Genomic DNA, 5,327 nt, shown 5'->3' with positions numbered 1-5,327 from the left:
GAGATTTGGGCCTGATTCCTTAACTGTATCTTCATTGTATTTTCGAATTCTTTCCCGATGCCTGGCTGAGGCCCTAGCTGTGCTCTGGCCTGCACACCACACATTGCAGGCACTGCAGAAATTTCTAGGCTGCCTCTGCCTGTGTCCAGCATGCTTCTGCTCTTGCAGGTCATGCTGGAGGGACCATGTATCAACTTCTGGGAAGGCTGCATACTGCACAGTCCAGCTGAAGGGGCATTTACGGAGCCCTGGGCATCATCAGGTAAGATCCCTGTTTGGGCTGTCACAGTCTCCTTACACATGGGTGAGGAGACAAGCAGTCTGCCCAGTGTAGGAACAGACCCATTAAGTGTCACCTCCTTGATTTGACCTGCTACAGGTGTTGGTTCTAGGAATTTCGCGTGCTCAACGCTAGAGTCAACAAAGGACATGCCCATGGCTGTGGAAGACAAAGAATATTGAGAATATGAGAGTGGAGATTTTCCCTCTTTAAAGAGGTTTATGGCCCTAAGGAGCTTGAGGGGGAGACGCCATTTGTGTCTCACCCAAATCATTGTAATATGCACCTCTAGGGTCTTCAGAGTACATGGATTAAGAGAGGGGAGTTTTGGCAGGTGGTCACGCTAGAGTTCTGTCTCCTGAGGGATTTCAGATCTTTGGTATCTACCTGGGTGAACAAACCTCCATTGTAAGAAAGCCAGGACCGTCACACTTTCAGAGGGATCCATCCCTCCTGGGTCGGCTTTGACTTCACACACAGATGTGCTCTCAAGATATGCTCTATGTGATTTTTGTGATCTTCTGTAGTTCTTTTGAGATTTCTTTCACACTCTGCCGATGTTGCCCCCAGAAACTTCCCTGAACTTCTTTCCAAGGACCTCGATGGATCTTTGGGGATATTGTCTAGAATTTGCTCCACATTCCTGTCCTCTCTCTGGAGCTTCACCTCCTGCACTTCCTTGCTGCAGCCACCAGGAGACACGGAGGAACACTCTGAAGGGCCAGGTTTATCCTCTCTCTGACCTGAGTGAGCTGTGGCACTCTGAGGCTCTGTGACTTCTACAGGTCCTTGGATCCTGCGGGTCAGGTTCTGCTGGTATTGAATGACCAACTTTTTAATATGGTGGGCTACTTGGTAGCAGTTCTCTGGACTAAGTGAAAAGCCTGAAGAGGGCTGGCAGAGGCCCAGTGGTCCTGGGAAAGGTTTGGAGTGAGAGAACTGTAGTTCTCCTCAGAGCCCAGGGCCATTGATTGGGAGGCCAACTCACTCTGGGCCTGTGATATTAAGAACCTTCCTGTGTGTGGAGTTTCAGTGGGGCTGAGCTGTTGTGGAATGTCCTGGGGTGTAGGCCAAGCTGCTTTACAGGCCCTGCCATGGCGAAGATAACACAGAGGGAGGCATGGGGGAAAAGCTTGGAGATGGGCTGGAGACTGGGCTTTTTGCAGAGAACTGGTTTGTGATTTGGTGGTGGATTGAACCAAAGAGGGCATTTGGTGGTTAAGAGAGGACTGGGGCTGTGGGGACATTTTATCTTCCAATTCATGTGGGCCAGCATTTGTGATTTGGTTAAATAAAAGAGAGGGTGTCTGCAGAGAAGGATTGTGCATGATCCAGGCAGCAGCAACCAAGGATTCACTGTGCAGGGAGGGCAGACCCCAGAAGAACTGGATCCAAGTCTGCCCAAAGGGGATCCCCAACATCTTCATATATGCAAGGTGATGAGGACCGAGCTGTTGGTCTGGCCTCTCTTTCGATTCCCACCAGAGTTTTGAGGATGTGTAGGATCATGGTGATATGGCGGGTGGAGAGGAAGTGCAAGCAGTGGGGGTGAACGTCTTTTTAGGGTAAGCAGTGGCTCAGGGGTCTGAGAGGCTGTGAAGGATGTCGGTGAGCACCCAAGGTCTAAGGAGGCTGCTGTTGGGCCTGGTGATGCAGAAGAGGGCAGAGGTAGAAGGCGCTGAATGAGCAGAGAAGGGTCAAGCTCAATGGGAGCCATGGCAGCAGCACTCATATCCTCCTTATATGGTGGAAGTGTTGTTAGAAGTGGACTTGTGCCAACAGCAGCAGGGTCGTGTTCATATGACGGTTGCAGAGAGTTCCTTGGGTCAGGCAGCAGCATCTGCAAGCTGTAAGAAATAGGAGTCTTAGCTGCAGCAATGGGCAGGGATGAGCGCATTGGCACCAGGATCCATGCTGTGCCCTAAGTTCACAGTCCTCTGGGTACCTCTAACACCACGTCCCCAGGATCTCTTCCTCCCAACACAGTCCATATCTGCTTGTTGACATCATAGGTCTGGCTTGGAAGGAACAAATGGGACAGGACAGTGCTTTACCTTGTCGATAGGGATGTTAGGGTCTTGTCCAACCTTTGGTAAATCTGGCTTTCCGTAAAACGTGAGAAATGAAATGGTTTGTAAAGGATGAAAGGTAAATTTTGGACTGGCATTTCACAGGAGAAGGAAGGGAATGTCCCCTTAGAGGACACCACAAGAGAGTTGGCTCAAGAGTTCAAGCATCATCTGACACCGGCTGATAGGGGTTATACTGTACACCAATGGGTCATTACCTTGTTACTACAAAATGCTTCCACATCCTTCCACACCCATGGTTGTCTGTGTTGTACAGGTGGGGTCATTTCACAAAGGAATCAGGCTCAGCCACTTGTATCAGCTTGGCCTTGCATCAGGAGGGCCTACCTCTTGGTCCAGGCTCCATGGCTCCACTACTCACTGCCTGCCGCCTAGTGGGCAACACCTTCCATTGACCCAGCACAGCTTCCTTCTGAGCAGGGACTCTGAGGAGAATCCACTCCCAGGAGCCCCTAACTCAAGGCTCTGCAGCTACATTCTTGATGCCCCAGGGACAGGCAAAGTCACCTTAGTTCTGGGACTGCAGGACTGAAAGGCAGAGCCTTACCTCTGAGAAAGCCAGTCCTTTTCCTTCTCCTGCTTTTCCACCTCATCTGCAGTTTGCGCTGAGACAGAACAAAACATAGTTAGAGGACATGGCTTGGTTATCCTCTTTCTCTCAGACAGGATGCAGCACTCAGTACTCATGAATATTATGGTACTCACCAGTGAATTAATGAGCCTGAGATTTTTCTTTCATTTTACTCAATTTTAAAATGCATATAAAAATCTTTTTTGTTCACCTTCCCTAGCAAGACACAGAGGACTCCATGTGTGAGGTTTACCATGGTGTCTTAATGCCACTCTTCAAGACTCATTTTTAGAGCATCCTCTCTGATGCCAGGTGGGATTCTGGGTCAGAGGCAGCCCTAGCCCAGGATGGACACCTGAGCTCAAGCCCAGATGTTCCCAGCGCAGAGCAAAGGCTGGGCAGAGGCACCTGACAGGAGCAGGGGTGATGCACCAGCGCTGAGGGTGTGTTCTTCCACAAGGCTTTGTCTCTCAGGCATTCAGTTGTCCCCCTGAGGTCCCCTACCCTGGCCAGGAAACCACACCTTTGGTCTTAGAGCCTCAGATAGCTGTCCTGCTGCTGCTTTCTTTCTACCCACCTGGCCCAGATCTATGATGTTTAATCTTTCCTAGATTTTCTCTCTCAGCATTCTCTGTTCTTCATTTGCAAAAATAGAAACTGATAAAAGGAAGTGAGAATTGTTCTCTATTTGGCATGGGCTGAACTTTCCTTACCTTTCTTTTTTGTTCCCCCATAATTTTATTGATAAACAAATAGCAATGAGACAGTGTCAAATCTAATTGGTAAGACAGCTTCAATAATTAACACATTGCATACATTCTTCCTAATGGTTAATTGCTGTAGAAGATGGGGACATGATATCCTATTTACAAAAATCATGAGAACAAATCCCTCTATTCATTAAGGGAATGTAACTGTATATCTGTCCTAACCACTTTCAATACAGAAATAAAAAATGGATATTGATCTGTATCACCTTTTATTGTTAAGTTCCGTTATTTGATTATTATAGGTGTGTAAACTCAGCAAAATATTCTAAAAGAGTCCAGTAGCCCATAATAATACTGGGTCTTCCGCTTCACCAGCAATGTCAGAAATTGTTGATCTGAGTCCTCTACAGCTCAACATAACACCATCGCTTTACTTCTTATATTTCGTTTTTATAATTTTCTGCTGGATGGTTAAGACCAAGGTAAAGCAAGAACTATGCAACAAGAGTTGTAGTTTTTGGGTCTGATAAGGTCAGTGAAGTCCCCTCAGGATTTATCCTGAGATCCTGTACCTCAGATTGTAGAACCTTTGTCAGTGTCAGCCATGTGGATGAGTCACGGCCATTGCTTTCTTACTTTTCTGATGTTCCTGTTTTTCCTATATGGTGGTAAGGACGGTTCACCCTGGAGCCAGGGTAGTAACAGAAGGAAAAGCCCCAGTCCACACGCAATGGTGAGGATTATATCCATCACAAAGGTAGTGGAGCTGGGGTTCAGCCATGCGGCACTAAGGCTTTTCAGAGGATTGAGAAGATTCTCCATCGTCTGAATGGCACCGCTGCTCTCAGGCAACTGAGCCCTGAGAGTTCTCTCTAGGAATAAGTAGAGGTTCCAGGCCTGCATCACAGAGCTGTGGCCTCCTCATCACAAAGGGTTCTTGGAGTGGGGCAGGGACAAGATGAGGTTCTGCCACAGTCCTCCCCTCCCCCATTCCTCAGGACAGTACCACCCCTGGTTTTGGTGGCTGACTCAACATGGGGCTGGCACGGAATGTGGTAAGGGGATTGAAAACACCTTCTGGTGCTTATCAGGGAGGTACTTACCCACAATGCTATCGCCCTGGCGCTTGAATATCTCCTAACAAAGCAAGTTTTCTTGATCCTGTTTTTGTGTTGTAGTCTGTAGATCAGCTCTTTGTGCTCTGCTTTTTTTCTATTTTCCTTCTATTTATTGTGGGTTCAATTCACTCTCTTTGTTTCTTTGACATGTTTGATTTGATGGTTTGAGAACTTTTTTCATCACAGAGAAATCCATCTACTTATACTTTGGTCTTAGAGCTGGTTACTACCAGCCATTAGTTCTAGATTTTGATTTCCCTTTTGTTTTGTTCCCAGGTACTTTATGTTCCCATAATTTCTTCCTTGACTCAGGGGTTATTCTACGAGGGTGTGGTTTAACTTCCATGTATTTGTGACTTTCTAAATTTTTCTCTCATCTGTTGCCTTCTAGCTTTGTTTTCTGGGCCAAGACCTGATAGATGATAGTTTTTTACTTTAAATTTCTTAAGATTTGTTTATTGCTCAACGTGCAGTCAGCACCAAGCAGTATCCAGTGTGTAGTAGAGAAGAGTTGCTGATTTCTGCTTTTGTTTGTAATGGTCTATAAGGGGCTGTTAG

General features: G+C 47.0%; 1 pseudogene across 1 annotated transcript in view; it reads left to right on the top strand.

The window, feature by feature from the left end:
• LOC101578020 overlaps positions 1-462 on the top strand; it is a 27,708-nt pseudogene extending 27,246 nt beyond the window's left edge. The window contains exons 2-3 of the transcript XR_002822627.1: positions 169-262; positions 380-462. The product of XR_002822627.1 is annotated as a ras-related protein Rap-1A pseudogene (transcript). The remainder of the gene's footprint in view (positions 1-168; positions 263-379) is intronic.
• The last annotated feature ends 4,865 nt before the right edge of the window (positions 463-5,327 follow it).

Source organism: Octodon degus, unplaced genomic scaffold (genome assembly GCF_000260255.1).
Source record: "Octodon degus isolate 3935 unplaced genomic scaffold, OctDeg1.0 scaffold00100, whole genome shotgun sequence".
NCBI classification, from domain to species: domain Eukaryota; kingdom Metazoa; phylum Chordata; class Mammalia; order Rodentia; family Octodontidae; genus Octodon; species Octodon degus.
Note: the sequence above shows the minus strand (reverse complement) of the source record. Positions and strands in the feature narration are given on the sequence as shown.